Source organism: Lepisosteus oculatus, chromosome 7 (genome assembly GCF_040954835.1).
Source record: "Lepisosteus oculatus isolate fLepOcu1 chromosome 7, fLepOcu1.hap2, whole genome shotgun sequence".
NCBI lineage: Eukaryota > Metazoa > Chordata > Actinopteri > Semionotiformes > Lepisosteidae > Lepisosteus > Lepisosteus oculatus.
In genome coordinates, this window is record NC_090702.1 from 31,846,377 (window position 1) to 31,865,500 (window position 19,124).

At 34.5% G+C, this 19,124-nt stretch overlaps 1 protein-coding gene across 2 annotated transcripts in view; it reads right to left on the minus strand.

Moving 5' to 3' along the window:
• immp2l (inner mitochondrial membrane peptidase subunit 2) overlaps nucleotides 1-19,124 on the minus strand; it is a 447,639-nt gene that overhangs the window by 140,480 nt on the left and 288,035 nt on the right. The window lies entirely within an intron of this gene.

Below are 19,124 nucleotides of genomic sequence, written 5' to 3' on the forward strand. Positions count from 1 at the left end.
CTTACAGTGATTCATTTTTTTTCGCCAGAGTATGACTACCTCTTTCGACATAATACGTTTATATACTGTCACTTATATTAATGAAATACATTTTATTTAAAGATTTACCATTTTCATCACTTTTTAAATTGCTGTAATATGTATTGTATAAAATAGTTGCTTATAGACTTTGGCTTATCACGTCTGAAAAAAATAAATAAATCAGTTGACCATGTAAATGCCCTTATTTCCCTACATGGATTTTGGAAAATGCAAGTCAGAAAGTCTGGCAAACACTTAGAAGTGACTAGTTGTTGTGACATTTTCAAGCAATTTCCCTTCTGTGCAAATTTAATACCAGCAAATCAAAACCAGTCTTGATTTGAACAGCTTGAGGAAAATTGCTCAGAAATGTCATCTATATCCATATGCCAGATAATGTTGCTTTGATGTTGCTGTACATTTCATGGCCTTCAGCCTTCATTTAACAGAAATCCATTTCCACCTTTATTGGTGATCTCTTAGGCATAATGTAGGATTTGTGTAGCTATTGCGTAATAGTGCTGATTATTAATACAGAGATATAAAATTGTACTTAGGCTTTGCTTTGATTAAGTGTTTCAAATAATTCATGCATAGCTTCCTCAGATATTTCACAAAGAGCCAAACTATATTCTAAATCAAAGTCTGCTGAAAATAATGCTTTTGGCTTTGATAAAATAACATTACTGAACTGGAGGTTCAATGCATTGCATGTTATTTTGAATTCTTAGACTACAGTACATAAACAAGGATGAATCAAAAGTCCAGCTCACTTGACAAAAAAAAAGTTTGCAATGATGAGAAGAATCTATAAGAAGCATTTTAGAAGATGAGGCAGAGGAAACAATAAAATGAAGGAATACACAGCTAATTTTAGTTTAGAAAAAAACATTTTTGAATTAAGTAAGTGTAGCATTGTCATGATCCAGATAACAGTAAAAGCTCAAATATCAGGATGGTCCATTAAATTGCCTTTTGGAATTTCTCCAAAACTAAAATGGACTCTCACACAGCTCTTATTACATAAAAAAAACATTATTTCAAGGAGAATTTAAAACAATATCCAAGTTCAACTTCAAGACTGGAGTTTATTGAAAAAGGCATATATATATATGTTTTTCTTTTTGTTCTGTTACAAGTAATATTAATAGCACTGAAAACACCTTCTGTACCAATCCTCTTCTTAAAAACATCAGTCTACTTTAATTTTTATGTTTAGAAGCATTACAGTCTAAAAACATGTTTCAAAACATCTAATGAATGAAAGAAACATGACCCATAAGAGCAGCTAAAGAAGGTCAAAATAAAACTCTGGTCCATAAGACCATATAGTAAATTTAAAACTAATAATTGGATTAATAAAAAAAAAACATTGACTAGATCAGCACTAATCTAGCATTTTGTAAGGTTTTTGTGCTATTTTAAAGTCATTAAAATACAAAATTAAATATTAAAAATGTGCTAATGCATCACAGTGAATTTAAGCTACATAAATAATTTATTTTATTACCCTGTGCATTAATGTGCATTAATCTTCTAAAGACTTGTATAAACAATAAAGAAAAAGTGTAACACCTTTGTCATAGTGTTCTTAAAACATGAAAGGTAAAAATGCTGGATCTTGTATGATTTTAGACGACATTGTGTGATGTTTAATTAACTAGAATAATCATAATTAAGGACTTTTGCCATTTGGACTGCTGCTGAGCTACTTTTACACTTTTACCTAGACCATAGTATAAGTGGCATTTTGTTAAGTAATTGTTGTGTAGTTCCTGCTAGACTACGTTTTAATTTTAGTTATATTTATTAGGTTGCTTTTATATCTTATTAAGGTCATATTATTAAAAACTAATAATTGGATTAATAAAAAAAAACATTGACTAGATCAGCACTAATCTAGCATTTTGTAAGGTTTTTGTGCTATTTTAAAGTCATTAAAATACAAAATTAAATATTAAAAATGTGCTAATGCATCACAGTGAATTTAAGCTACATAAATAATTTATTTTATTACCCTGTGCATTAATGTGCATTAATCTTCTAAAGACTTGTATAAACAATAAAGAAAAAGTGTAACACCTTTGTCATAGTGTTCTTAAAACATGAAAGGTAAAAATGCTGGATCTTGTATGATTTTAGACGACATTGTGTGATGTTTAATTAACTAGAATAATCATAATTAAGGACTTTTGCCATTTGGACTGCTGCTGAGCTACTTTTACACTTTTACCTAGACCATAGTATAAGTGGCATTTTGTTAAGTAATTGTTGTGTAGTTCCTGCTAGACTACGTTTTAATTTTAGTTATATTTATTAGGTTGCTTTTATATCTTATTAAGGTCATATTATTAAAAATTGGCAAAGGCTGCAGCTGTATTTTACATGATAATAATGGACAGACAGGGAAGAAATGTCTTTGCTCTACAATATGTGAAGGATATTTCTGTTGCTATAACTAAATCTGAATAAAACATGAAGGAGTTTTTTTTTTCAATGATAGCATTTCCCATAGATATTTGTTCTTAAGCATAAGCCTTTTGTTGTCTCATTTGCCATATTTCATTTCAAGCATTGTAGCTTTGTGGTCCTTATTTTGTCTTCTCTCATGCTACATTTTACCTGTTATGGTACAGTCCATTTTGAATTAGTTAAAAACGCAGAGGGACCCAGTTCACAGCTATGATGTAAGCTCATTACACAGCCTGGGCTAATTTTCACTTCTTCATTCTCCTCCAGGCAAAATATCTTCAAAAGACATTATGTAATGCTTCAATGTACTGTTGCATTCTTATGATGATGAGTCATCAGAAATAAGTGGATACATAAAAAGTCCTTACATATTAAAGAAAAACTCCATATATACCATATAAATTACAGAAATAATGGCAAGAAAAAAGTAGCATGTATGGCTTGGTGTTCATTTAAGGGTATCAGTGATGTTTCAAGGATCAAATAATTTGAGATTCAGTAACCAAGTTAAAATTATTTCAGTTAAAGGAGTCATTCTAATTGTTCTTATAAATCATTCAAAACTAGGGCAGCAAAGACTACTCTTAAAACTGATCAGTTGTTTATTATTCTTGGAAATAACAAGCCCAAGTTTTTTTTTTTTATATGTTATATGAATGGATGTGTAATAAAAACAAAGAACCATGCTACAAGAAGGGGGGAATGTCTCTTTTAAGTGACTTGATATCTCTTTAGCAATTTCTGTTGTCTTAAGAAAATCAAAATGCTAAAATGCCAAATGCTAAAAAAAGCTCAATGTAAGCTGTTTTCCTGCTCCACAGTTTTTTTTCTTTTTTACTGGGGAATGCATACAGTACATCCAACACTGGTTCACATGATTTAAGTCTCTATCCTGATTAGATCATAAGCAATTTTATGAATATTATTTTAATAATTGAATCATTGTATCACAAATGTAATTTAGTGTATGGTGATGTTGAAGTAAAAACATAAAAAGGGACATAAAATTCCTAAATATTAAGTAAATAACGAATTTTCTGTTTTTACATTACCTATACAAATATAATTATTGTAACATGTATAAATGTATGTATATTATATAAACAAAACATGGATCTTTACTGTAAAAGTGATACTACATATTATCCTTCAGCTCATGTGGGTTTCCTCCCACAGTCCGAAGACACACTAGTATGCTAATTGGCTACTGGGAAAATTAGCCCTAATGTGAGTGTGTGCATGTTTATGTCTGTGTGTTTTCTTTTAATGTGACTGGCATCCCATCCAGGGCGTATTATGCTATGTGGCCTTTGCTCCCAGTGATTCTGTACTAGCAGTTAAAAAATGGATGAATGGATGGATGGACTACATACCATTGACCCTGCTACTCCAAGTAGGTGCTTCTGCAGGGATTGTATAATGTGTTTAAAACAAATGCTTTCTTGGGCAAGTGCCAGTCTTTGTAAATTTGTACAATTTTAAGGTACACCAAAAGGCATGTCTGAAGGCAGAGCTGATGATGCTGATGTGGCACAGTTGCTTTATGTGCGTATACTGTTTTTAATAAAACCTACACTAAACCTAAACCTGCACAGTCTAAAGAGCCAAGTGGGATATTGTGTATTTTATTTGCAATGTAATTGCAATGTGGCCATAAAAATCTGGCATTACAGCAGGCAAGATTGAAGCTGACACTTTTCAGTGATTTTTGCTGTCTGGTGATGATTTTACCACTAGGGAGGCATCTACAGTGCCTTGCAAAATTTTAACCAGTCACTCCCTTCCAATGTCCCATCCAGTTAAATTTCAAATGATATGCACACATTCCTGAAAGTAAAACGGATCATATTTATGGGAGAAGTTATATGTCAGCAAAAACTGCAAAGAAAAATAAAAAAATAAATATGTTGATTAGATATGCAGTGCTTTGACAAGTCACAGAATTAGATGACTGTCATGTATGTGCCATAACAGTGGTTATGATTTGAGAATCAATTCATCATTATCTGATAGATCTCTTGGTCATTTAGTGTATTTCAGGCAAAGATTCAATCATGAAGACTAAGGATCTTTTGAAACAACTCAGGGATAAAGTTGTATAAAGGCAGAGATTAGGATGAGGGTATAAAAACATTTCAGACACTGAAAAACCTATTTGAGCATAGTGAAGTCAACCATTCGAAAAAGGAAGTATATCCTAGAAATCAAACACTGACTTAATCAGGATGCTTTCAGGAGGCCAACAGCAACTTTGAAAGAGCTACAGAATTAATTGACTAAGTTAGAAGAAAAGGTCCGTACATCAACAATATTCTGATGTAGTGACGTGAGTGTTTTAATTTATGGAAAAAAAATGAAATTGTAACAGTAAATTGCAAGAATACTTACATGCATAACAAAGAACAAACACAATAGAATATATTTGTATAACGATCTGCTGTGATACGAATGGCTGATCATTAACTCAGGGATTACAATAAGAAGAGTTAATAACTTCAGAGTTAAAATATATACCGTTGTAGACTACAGCCTGTTACAGTCTAGCTCATGGGTTTAATCAGTTTTGTATAACGTCATCACATTTATATTCTCATATATAAGTAAATATACATTTACTATTGTGACTTAAATATCAAACATGTTTGGAATAATAATTCAAGTTCAAATTTCAATGGCTGAGAAGCCAGAGGTGGGCTGGGTTGAGTTGTGGGCCAACTTGGCAGCTGCTTGCTTTGTGCGGGGAGTATATGGGTGCAGAGAGAAAAGAGAAAGAGCTATGTCTAGCACTGGGCTGAGGGAAGCTCTGCCAGAAGTTAGCTTTACTGAACCTGGGTCTTTAAAACAGTCTGTGCACAGTTGTCTACTTGGGTCCCAGCACAAGTGACAGGTGAGAGACTTCTCTTTATTCTGGCTATAGCTTGGTGCCGAATATGCTCAGATATTCAGGATGTCAACTAAAAAAAAAAGTCCTACTTAACTTGCACATCTTGAGGAGAACTCTGTATTTTACTGACTGTTTCAGTGGGCCTCACACCTTTGGCTGATGAATAGTGATCCTGGACTCATTGTCTTGGGGAGAAACAGACTACAGACTAACTGGAATCACTCTGTGCTATATACTGTATCATGTCTCTTATCAGAGGGACTTGTTAGCCACATAGCCACAAAAATTAACAGAAAGCTTTAATAACACTTAATTCTAAGCAAAATAATATACCTTCCCACTACACTGGTCACTCCATAAAGCTGGTCTGAATGTACTGAAAAAATACTATATAGGGTTAGCAAGAAAGCATTTAAGTAGTACTACAATCTTGTGGCAAAAGGTTTTGTGGTCACACAAGAAAAATAAGAACTCCTTTGTCTTTATGCAAAACGATAACTTCTGACGCAAACCCAACACAGTACCTCAGTCAATCTATACCATCTCTACTGTCAAGCATGATGGTGGCAGCACTATGTTATCGGGCTGCTTCTCACCGGCAGAGACAAGGAATATTGTCAAGATTGAGGAGAAAATGTAGGGAGCAAAGTACAGGAAAATCTTACAGAAAATCCTGCTTCTATCAGTTAAGGACCATGAAAAATGTACATTTAAGCAGGACATTCACTGGAAGCACAAAGCCACTATACTGCAGTAGATACAGTAAGAGGAAAGTGAATGTTCTTGAGTGGTTCAATCAATGTCCTGAACTGAATTCAACAGACAATCTGTGACAAGTTCTGAAAATTGTTGTTCATCAACCATCCCCAACAATCTTGAAAGATTTTGAACAAGTATAGAATGAAGAATGGACAAAATCTGTACCATTTTGGTGTACAAAGTTTGCAGAAACTTATCTACAAAATCGTATCGCTGTAATTGCTGCCAAAGATGCTTCCACTTATACTTATGCCATCAACTTGGTATATACAAAATACATGGTATTTTAGTTTTTGATTTCTCCATGCAGTTTGTTATGACAGTTAACTAATTTTTTTAACGTTCTTTGCAGTTTTTGCAGACGTTTAAATTTGTTCACCCATAGGTTTTCTGATTGAGCATATGGGTTTTTATTAATAACATTCACTTTAAAAAGTGTGAATATCATTTGACACTTAACAAAATGGGACATGAATAAAAGGGAGTGAATTCTCTTCAAGGCAATAAATGTTAGGCCCCAGCAACTTGGAGTTACCCAAACCCTATAATCTAGTTTATTGTAGATACATAGAACCTGAATGTCCTAGTGATTTGCGTTGAGACATTCATGCCAGCAGCATTTCCAGAGTGTGTTCCTTCTCTCTTTCATTATTAAATTCAAAAACCTAGTGTGCCTTTTGTGTCTTGTCTTTTTATACGTGCATACTTTTTTGCACATTCATCTGTGTTGTGCAAATTCCAACAAATGCCCTTAACCCAACTGGCTTAGGGATAACCTCCTGGCCGAGGGACAAGAAGGCTAGAACTCCAATGCGGAGATGGTCAAGAGGTGGAATGCATAAAGATGTACTGTATGCGAAGGAGATAAGGAGATTTTGTACAGTATTTTAATGTTTTAGGTGAGGAAATGATGTCAGGAGTGATTATGAATTACTGGGAGCAGAGTTTGATTGAACTTGGCTATTGTCATCCCTCCCAAACTTTCATTATAAACTCCATTAATCATGAATCACCATCTGATATGCTTTGGAAGAAAATGTGTCCTAACACACTTTAAGGGGCTGCATGAGTGTAGCATATACAATATGAGGTTCATATTATTAAGGGAATTGTTTGCAGAGCACATATATATTTCTGTAACATCATAGAGCTGTGTTAGAAAAATCACTGACAGTTGTTAAATTCTATTGAGTGAGATAAAATTCCTAAAATAGTAAAATGGCACTAACCCAAAAGAGATGATAAGATATAAATAGACGATGAAATATAGCTAAAACAATAATCACATATTAATAATTATCTGCACAATAACTCCACATTTAACATAATGGTCCAGAAACACAAACAAGCATTACAATAAGAACAAATGTTGAAGCAGAAAATTAACTTACTGTACAGTGAGGACAGGTTAATTTCTAGGAAGTCCAAGACCTATGATGTCCTAACCAGTGCTAATCTTCCTCCCGATTTGAATTCCATGTCAAACGTCACCAAGTAAAAGGAAACACTATACATATATACAAACTTAAGATAAAATGAGTTTATACAAAATGGCCCCCAAATCTGTGTATATAGTTAAACATTATGCAAATAATGTTCACTCTGCAACTCACAACTGGCAACCCACTGAAGCTAAGCAGGTGTGAGCCTGGTCAGTACCTGGATGGGAGACCTCCTGGGAAAAACTAAGGTTGCTGCTGGAAGAGGTGTTAGTGGGGCCAGCAGGGGGTGCTCACCCTGCAGTCCATGTGGGTCCTAATGCCCCAGTAAAGTGACGGGGACATTATACTGTAAGCAGGCGCTGTCCTTTGCATGAGACGTAAAACCAAGGTCCTGACTCTCTGTGGTCATTAAAAATCCCAGGGTGTTTCTCGAAAAGAGTAGGGGTGTAACCCCGGCATCCTGGCCAAATTTCCCCTTGGCCCTTACCAATCATGGCCTCCTAATAATCCCCATCTATGAATTGGCTTCATTACTCTGCTCTCCTCCCCACTGATAGCTGATGTGTGGTGAGCGTTCTGGCGCACTATGGCTGCCGTCGCATCATCCAGGTGGGGCTGCACATTGGTGGTGGTGGAGGGGAGTCCCCATTACCTATAAAGTGCTTTGAGTGGAGTGTCCAGAAAAGCGCTATATAAATGTAAGCAATTATTAATTAATTATAATTAAACTGGATCTTACTTGTTATTTCCAAAAAGTATTACTTCATGTCAAAGTAATATTACAACTAAAGGTGATTACATTAATTAGTTAATAGTATTTTCTTGAAACTTGCAATGACAGTAGAAGCAGCTGTGCTTAACTCCACAAGACTAAATCCTTGTATTTCAGTAAATCATTATGTCTCCCCAGTCAGTCACAGTTTCCTGTAGTTTGAAATGGGAGGTTGATCGTAAAGTAGCATTAGTAAATCACACATTTGCTTTTATTAGGCTTCTCCATGAACCATAAAGGTTGGTGCTTGATAGAAGTGATTTACTTACAATTGCACAGTAGATTAATATACCATAAAATGCCCCAAAAAACAAAATAAAAGGCTTTTTATAAGTTATTAAGAAACTATTCTTCCCACGTGCTTTCCAAACATAGTACATTTAACCTATCTTAGATTCATAGTCCATTTCACCTACAGTTATACTGTATATTTCTGTGTGTCTATATGTAATAAGGAGAATAAATGTTGTATCTAATCCAGTAACCTGAAATAACAAAATACAGTGCAAGCAGGAGGTGAACATAATATTTAAGTTGAGTGACAAAAGGGACTTTTCAGCACAGGGCAAAGCATAGGACTATGCCTAGATGGGGCAATGATCCATTGCAGCACATACACTTACATTCGTTCAGACATGCATATGGAGGACAATTTAGAGACATCAATTAGGATGGTATGTCTTTAGATGTGGGAGAAAAACCCACATTTACTGTACACAAGGGAAATATGTAGAGTCATTACATTAGGTGTACCAGTTTAGCATTAGACTCAGAGCTCAGGAGCTGGGAGAGAGCAGCAATCACTGCTACACAACAATACTGCTCTAAAATTATATAGAAAAATCAAGTCTACTATTTGGGGACAGTAAATATATCCACATAACTTCATTGAAACAAAGTACCATAGAGGTTCTGCTTACCTTATTTTTCTGTTTTATTGCCTCTAGACATTAGAGCAGGGCAAAGAATAGTGTTTTACAAGTCTAATATATATAATGTAGGATTAAATTATATGTTTTTTTTTAAATACAACATAAAAGTTTTATGGTTAAGGTTTTTAGTTTTTTATTTAAAATTCTGCTTAAAATGGTAACCATGTGAATCAAACAGAATGCCATGAGCACTGATAAAAAGCCAGCATCTCCCATACCAAAGCATTTATTGTACAGTACTGCTGGCTCTGGAGTCTGATGTATGAGTGCAGCAAACTGAAAGTATGTGGAGATTGCGGGAAGCACGTAAAGACTATATAGTCAAAGAAAGACGTGATCTCTCCTGTAATAAAAATTCTAAATATCAAACATGAGGTGCAACAGAAGTCGAAATCCCACTCTTATTTTAAATGAATAATAATAGAAATAATAATCATCATTGATACTTTGCAATATTTTGACCTTTGTTAAATTGAATATTTCTTATTTATCACAGCTTAGGTAGGAGAGGCCTTTGTCTTTCCTTGGTGAATGAGTGAACAGAACAGCAGTCTACTTGATAAAGATAACCTGAGAGAATTCATATGTACAATTTGTTATGCATGTAAAGGATGACACTTGTTTCGTAAATTGTCTTCAGAAACAGCAGAGTGTGTGTCTGCTATAACACCAGATAGGCTAAAGAAATATTACCTTACTTAACTCTAGAAACAAAAGGGATAGTGCGGGCTTTAGGTAATTTCTTGTGAGACTTGATAATTTGACAAGGGCATTGCAAGTACAGAGCTGTGAATTGAGCTAAATGAACTAAAGAAGCAGAGAAGATGCTGACACAAGCTCTGGTGCAGAGAAAGTGTTTTTTATTACACAATAATCACAGTCTAATAAATCTTATTTCTTTAGCTCTACCCTGAGTATAGCTGCTAAGCCTGTTAATAAGCAACATAAATTCATTGCTTACCTGGCCAAGTCATTGTGTCTGACAAAGAAAAATTTTATATATAAAACCTTCATCATTGTTTCACTGACCAGATGATGGTAAATAGAAGTGGGAGGTTAACTGAGATATGATTGTGAAATTAAAAATATATTAAAATACAAATATGAATAAACTAGTATTTACAGTATTTACATATTTCTGTTACATTCAGGTCTGCTATGCTTTTCATTGTCTTATTCTGGGTCCATTGGTTTTCACAAAGCAGAAAATGAATACTACAGAAATTGCAAAGTTTTAATAGGTTTTTTAAAAGTATTTATTCTTTTATCTGCTTTAATGTATTCAAGGCATCCAGGCACACAATTAGGACACGTTAACTGACTTGTTTAGATAAGGGCTTTGCATGTGCACACATCAGGTCACAGTGTGAGCCAGTTCTGTGCGAACATTTTGATATGATGCAAACACAAAACCATACTCTGCATCATGAAGTACAGATTCGAAAACCCACCAACTAATATAACTTTCATTTATTCACAATTAGAATAAATTCCTTACCAAAGGAAACTACATTTTCACTCAGTAACACTAGGTTGGAGAGTGAAAAAAAGCTGGACATTGAATTTTTTTCCAGTCTTGCACAACAGCACTTTTCTACTGCATACAATGTTTGTTTTATTTCCTTCAAGTCACCTAAAATAAAATAACACAAGCTAAACATTTTGTTCCTTTTTCAGAGTTGAATTCATTCAACATGAAAAAATAGATAAATTGTGAACATATTCATAGTCTAAAAATAGATTTCTGGAATGATAGTGAATGCTGGTGGTGCACTTTAAAGTACTCTGATGTTGTTTGCATTTAAATTGATATACAGTATACTGTATATATAAATATAAAACATAAAATAATTTATAAATAGCCTCTGCACATCTAGATGATTTTCACAATCCCATGTACTGTACCAATTGCAGTAGTTTGTCTATACTGTATATTACATTACTTTGTAGTCTAAGGTCAATTGCTTCTCATTGAAGATAGACTGATAGAAGATTCACTGAAGGTTTAATTAGTAAAACAAACCAAATAACTTAATCAAGAAACATGAAAACATATACCAAAATTCAACAAAAACAACAAAACACCAGTCTCGTGAAGAACTGATTGTTCTACAATTCAAGAAGCTTCAGTATTTCTTCCTGAAGGGAGCAGCTACAGAATGAACAAATATTTTTTGTCTTTTTAAACCATAATTAAAAGTTGTCACAGTCAAAAATCAAACTAAATATATGATTCAAGGACCAAATAATGACAATTGCTAATCAGGATTTGTAATTATGTATCTTAATATTCTGTAAATTAGCACTCATGTTTTTTTTTATTTAATAAGGTGTCAGAGGCTACCTACTGACTTGAACCTCTTATCACACTCCAGGTGAAAGGTCATTTCCCTTGATTATAAAAATCTTTTCTGCAGTACCTCTCTCTATGTCAAGAACAGTGTTTTCCTTTGAAATCCACCTAGTTTTATCTGCCAGTTTTTCTCCAACATCCTGTACCCAGTTATTCTCCTTCTAGCTTTGAATGAACATCAGAACTACACCATCTCTGACCACCTTTCAGTGACTCCCCAAAACTTGTGTGTTTACTCTTCACATATAAATGCTATGGTTATTAACTCTAAATACTGTACATAAACATGAAGTTAAAAAGCACAATATTTTGTATCTCCTTCAGCATGACTAGTCAATTCACGTAGCAGTGTAGAACATTCTATATAATCTAAGCCTGGGTAGAAGAATGACTTCATTTTTAAACATCAAATTCTTTGCATACTGTATAGTCATCTACTAGAATTTGCATTTATGCATTCACTTAATCTTTACATTTATTCCTAGATTTAGCTGTACTAATGTATTGCTTATTCTCTGCAATTGAACTACCATCACTTTCCTGACTACTACTGTTGTCTGCCTACCTGATGTACTACTGTGCTACAGTTTTGAGGTTTTCTTCAAATTACTTGATCTTGGATTTTACCCATTTTTGTCATTTTGTCACAGATTTCACAATAATGTTTATAAGGTAAACCTCATCACAATTACTGTATTTGAAAATAGAATTATCTCGTTGAAATATCTGCCTTTGCGTACTGCTGTGATGTTTTTGTGGGATTTTGTGACCTATGAAATATATCTATTGAAGCTCTGGACACTGTTTTCTGTTAGCCTCCTCAAGCTGTGTTACACTACCTGTTTTTTTGTCACCAGGTCGATAAATTGTTCCTCTTTGGAACTGACTTAAAACAATTTACATTCCCCATCTGTGTCTGGGAAACAGTTCGCTTATGCTCCATCTGTTGCAGGTTACTGGGGGAGCAGTGTTGTACAACAAGCTTCAGTTCCTGCCACAGATTTTCTAACTGATTTACGTCTGGACTACTGCACCTTCTTCTCTTTAATCCATTAAAGGGTTGGTATGATTTTGTTTTTGGGGTCATTGTCCTACTGAAATATGAATCTCCACCCCAGTTTCAAAACGTTTGCAGACTGTTCCATGTTTTGCTCCAAGTTTGGTCTACATTTTGCTCCATCCATTCTGCCCTCTATTTTGACAAGCCTACCAGTCCCTGACAATGAAAAGCAAACCCATAAAATTATGCTGCTACTGACATGCTTCAATGTGGGGATGGTATTTTGTACTATAAGTGAAGAGCAGACATATGTCTTTAACCAGACATAACACTTGGCATTAAAGCCAACTACATTTTTTTCTACACCATTTCAAAGGATCCTACATGTTTTTTTTGCATATTCAAGAGTCCTGACTCTATGTGGTCATTAAAATGCCAAGGTGTTTCTCGAAAATAGTAGGGCGTTTTTGTTTTCGTTACCCCGGCATCCTGGCCAAATTTCCCATTGGCCTTTACCAATCATGGCTTCCTAATAATACCCATATATAAATTGGCTTCATCAATTTATTCTGCTCCCCACAGATAGCTGTGGTGAGCATACTTGTGCACTACTGTATGTACTGCGTACTGGTGCACCAGGTGGCTGCTGCATGTCGGTGGTAGTGGAGGGGAGTCCCCATTACCGGTAAAGCATTTTGAGTGGAGTGTCAAGAAAACTGCTTTATAAGTGTTTTATTATTATTTGTCTTGGAACCTTCTAGATGTGAATAAAGGAGATGGTGAGAGCATCATCTTTCACTCCTGCCTGGTGGCCTTTTAACAATTTTCTCAAATGACTTACTAAAGAGGTACATGCTACTGGTCTGGAATCCCATATAAAAAATAAAAACATATAATGTTTTGGGGGATTTTTGTTTTGCAACTGGTATGATTGTTGTCTGTTTCTAAATTTTGGACACTTTCTGCTGATTTAGAGATATTTTGAAATTATATTGAAATATAGTACCAAACTGCTCAACACAAGATGTTATCAGGTCCAAGACATTTCCTGACACTTCCTGTCTACTCTCCACCTCACAAGCTTCGTTTCTCTGGCCCTGGTCTTCTATACAGTATGTCCCTCAAGCTCATTTATATTCTATGGGTGACAGGTGCTTCTCTTGCTACACCCCAAAGCTCTGGAATTCTATCCTCAAAGATATTAGAGAGTCAGCTACCCTGACTGAATTTTAATTTAGACTCCAAATCTTTCTTTTAATTAGTGTCTGTGTCTGCTCCATTTTCTAACTTCTGCTGCTACTTCTAATATTTAATGTACTGTACATACTTATTTTGTAATTTGCTATTCTTATAGTTTTTCATACTATACTAAAAAAAAGTTTATTATTATTAAAAAAAGTTAAATTTAGACAGACTAAAGTTGATGACAGATTTACTGAAGTAAGTTTCAGTATTTAGGAAAAACTAAAAACAAAAAAATGAATTAAGCTGATGATGATGATGATGATGATTATTATTATTATTATTATTATTATTACTACTATTATTGGTGTTTCCAAAGAAAAGCCAAATGTATGTAGAAACATAGATAAGAATGAACTAAATGAAATGAGTCATAGTTTAGAAAATTGATTCTGCTGATGTATTTGATCTGACTCTTTAATAGAACTAGCATGTTAAAATACATCTTAAACTACAGTTCTGCGAGAATCTGGGATTTTGAAGTGGATATTAGTTTTGGAAATTAGGGAAATTAGGGAAAAAAATCTATATTTTCAAATATAGATATTTTTTTCCTTTTACAGTATGTTGCAAAGAGTGCCTAAACAGTGCTTACCTATTCCAGCCCTAAAGGATTCCACCCTCTTGACTGGTTTTCATTTTCCCTAACCTTTTACTTAACTTGGATTCATATTAGTTAAACTTCTGAATATTAATTTATTTTGCACATCTTTAGCAAATGATGGCTTAAAGGGCATATTGTGTTTCTGACAAAAATAGTAGATCCAGTTGTAGTTTAGTATTGCTCGTATTATTTCTACATTTTATAAGTGTGTAGTATAAAGTTTCCTTAAAGAAAATAGCCTATGGATGACATACAGTAGAACTGGAGCACTTTAAGTTATTTTGATAAGAATTCAACTGAAAATGAAAAAAAAACATCTATCTTTGTTATGCTGAATTCAATCAGACATCATTAATACAATCACTTACTTTTAGCCTTTTGGAGTGTCTTCACAGAGAAAATGTCTTCAGAAACATCAGCGGATAAAATTAACCTAGTCTTATGTTCTAGCTCCAAATGAAGAAGTACCCAGCAGCCTTTTGGTTTATTATTTGTTTGGCTGCACAATGGTTGGCTGGTTGATTTATATCTCATTCTCAATTATCATTATAATTATGTGATGGAGTTAAAGTTGTACAAGGTATAATAAAGCTGTGATTTGTAAACGTGTTGTGCCTGTAACTCATATGCATAGGACGGGGGTATTCACATATTCCCCATTTTTTTCATTTTGTAAATCTTCACAGCACTTCTTACCCTCTCTTGTGAGGAATTTAATCAATGCTCTAACCTCACATTACATGCACAGTAATTTTGAATACTGCCCTCTTAAGAGTAGAATGGTTATTGCCTTTCTAATTTAATGATGACAGTCAACTGGAAGATGCTATCTTATACATTAAAATTAAAGAGCAAAACAGAACTACAATTATACCTGTACTTCAATGAGAGCTATATTAACTAAGTATAGAAGTCAGAGAAACTGTCATATGGCTGATTATTATCATTATTAGGATTATTATGTATAATAATAATCCTATATACATACAGTATATGTGACACCAAATAATGTTTACACTATTCATCACCTCACTGAGCTTGAACTTTGTGGTTCATCTCAGGATTATATGTACAGTGAAAAAGGCATGTTTGGTGGAGTTTCCTTGTGCATTCCCCAATTTTGGGTTTAGGGTCAGTTTTCTTACTTATTTCTTTCATCTTACTTATGTTTCCTTTTTACTTAAGAAGACCTTTTCATAGTTTAGGGTTAACAAATTAACTATGCATAGTTTTTATCTGCTGCAATTGTGTTAAGAGGACACATAAATTACACAAAAGAATTAAAATATATACTATATGACATCGTTTTTGACTTACAGTAGCATGCTTAAAGTATTCTATAATAAGTTGTGATATGTACAGTAAATGTGTTGTCTCTGCATCATTGATTATTTAATAAATTGTTTTACTGAACCTGTCATAATTTGTACACTATGCCTGTCTTTCAAATGTCATTGGTGAGGTGGCAAAGGTCATAAGAAGTGAAAAATACCTCTAGTAATCAATTCTATGACCTTTTGGAATAAAGGACAAATATGTACAATACATAACCTAAAGGTACAAACAAAACCGGCCAGCCAAGCTATTTACAGATCAAAATGTTAGAAAACAAGAACCATGAGGAATTTGAGAAAGATTCCTTCCATGTCAGTTCACTGAGGTGTCATAGTAGGAGCCTATTCATATTTTCTCATTAAATGCATTGAAAGGCATGTGGATTTCCTCATGTTTTACAACCTCTCTCAAATAAATTAAACTCTATCCCTGTCTATGGCTGTGTTCTTTTTCCCACAAGCCAGGCTCTCTCAAGTTGTTCACTCAAACAAGCACACATTTTTACACATTAAATGCAACAAGGAAACTCTTTGGAAACTTCTGCATTTCTTTAATCTATGAATGTTCCACATATTTCTTCTATAATATTGTCTATACGTCTGGGGTCAATTTTATTTTGTTGTCCTCACCTGGTCCTCAAGGAATGTAATGTAAACTATTGTGGTTTATTGCCATACAGTTTTAAGATAAATGAACCTATGAAGAGAACCTTAATTCAGGCCTTTCAGGCTTTTCCTTTGGTTACTTCTCCTGAGCACACATTGCACCATGTTTATCTGAAGTAAAATGAACACCTGTACTTGCAGTTTGTATATATATATATCATGGATTATTTTCATATAGAGGAGTAATATACTAATACTAACACACTAATATACTCCTCATCACTTCTGGACAGTCTGGGAATTCTGCAGTACACCTATTACCAACAGTACAAGTGTCATGATCCTTCATTCAAGGATTGCATACTGTAGAACTCCTACTGAAATACAGTATATGCCACAAGAAGTAGCCCACATTGTTACATTCCACATCCCCCCTCTAGAGGGTGCTCCTACCCTTTTCTGTTATGATTAGTTTTTATTATTTCCTGGTGTGTCTTGTTTGTATTTTGGTTAAAAGCCTAGCATCTCTGCAGTCCCTGGCTCAGTATTGGAAGATGGACGCCACAAGGCTTGCCTATTCCCCATATTCGCGGGTAGCCCGATGGCAGGCCTTATTCCCCGGCAATCTGACCATCTGGGTCCGGGGCTCGGAGCGCCTGGTTCCATTATACTTTAAGTTCTTTGTGTTCCTGATCTCGGTTCCCCTTCCCGGTGATTTTAAGTGTCTTCGTCTTGGATGGATCTCCCGGCCTTTGGGTTACGGACTGTGCCCTGACTTCCCATTTTGGACATCCCTAGACGTGGTTGGTTCTGCCTTTCCTCCTGGCACCGGATCATTACAGTCATCGCCCCATGTCTATCAACGTGTCCTAACCCTGCTGTACCTTCCTCTGATGTCCTTATCCAGTATTTCCTGGATTATACCGTCCCAAATAGGGTCTTTAACAACGCACTTCATGGGAGTCAGAACTGGTTCCTGTGACACACACCAATGCTTTGATTTCTACATGTTTTTCATGTGATATGTCCTTCCCATGACCAAAACATACATTACAGTATGCATCGCTGTATCTTCATTATATGATAGTGATAGGTATGACTATTGTATGCTAGACATCCAGTAATAGTGTACTACACCATATGTACTACAATGCATTTCATTTCATATTTATCCATTACATTAAAATAATTAAAAGCATGTATGATATGAATAAGTAGAGTTTACAATGGAATAAATTAAATAATATGCTGTACCGTCTAAAGACACTGTTCTGGAACACACTAAACTCATCCATAATTCCAAACCAGCTCAGTTTAACAACACAACAGCTTAATTGGCCTCAACAACATGGCTGGATAGGTTGTCTCAGATGTCCAAAGTTTTCTTTTGAAAGGATCAAATTTATTACACTTGGATTTTATACTAAAAAAGGAATGAACATGGCCTTGCAGTGCTGTCAGTGACTAAACAAACTACAGAAAGAAAGAAAAAGCTCATTACTGTCTTATTACATAATATTATCTTATTTTTATATAAAACCTATTATTATCCACCTACTGTAGTTCCATGTACATAACAGTCCTCTGTTGGTGTTGCTAATTTACTTTATTAAACATTAACATTTTTTCTATGATGATGTGTAATTCAATTGGTTGCATCTGTGCTAGATGTCACAAGATCGCATCCAAAAATGGCCATCTTTAGCCGATGGTCTTTTCATGATGACCGAGTGACTAAAAGCTTTGAATCATTTACAATTACAGTACAGAACACAAAGTTTTGAAAAATTACAAAATCAGATTAAATTGTTCGTGTATCTTGCCAAGTAAAATATTTAATATTAATAAGTTTATTGCAAACTTTACCCTCTGTTTATTTTTGCTACATGAGCCATTAGTTAATTAAGGAAGTTTTGGTCTTGGTTTACATATACATACTGCAGTTGTTCCATAACAGCAATGTATTGGTTATGATTGTTCCCCTGAGAACAGAAAGACAATTTCCTTTATGTTTCTGGTAAACCATTTATAACTGAAATTTAGTTAATAAATTCTACAGCCCCCTGATGCTTTGCTGCTTCCAAGGGGACTGCAAAAATGTCATGGAAACCATTAAACACCTTCCTTACATTTCTCAAAATTGCAGAGTGAAATGAAGAGCATGGGAAAATAAAGAAATAAAGTCCAATCTTTGCAGGTAGCATAAAAAACAGATTTATTTGATTCCTATTCTACTTGGAATGGTAGTATTCCACATAACCCAGTATGTCTGACTATTATCAGTCAATGACAAGTGTATAACAAAAAAGTAGCAGTCATTTGTATAGCACAGTAGCATAAGTGCTATATACTGTATGTTTTTCTCTGGATGATTTATATATATCTGTGTGTTTGTCTGGTGGTGGTGAGGTTTTGTGTATTTTTGCTGCTCTTCACCTAAAAAATGCAGTGCATTAAATAAAAAAAGTCCTGTTTCAATGTTTCTCTTTTTGGACAGTACAAAAAATGTATGTCGGTTACTTTCACATGTATTTCCTGTGCCTTGGACCAACTGTATGGTATACCTCCTGCCATGGACAAACATTTTCTCAATGGGTGTTCAGTCTTCCTTTGTATAATATTTGGGCTCCCATACCCCACAGTGTCTTAGCTTAGACCAAAAAAGACGGCTATATTCATTTATTTAACAACCACTCTCATCAA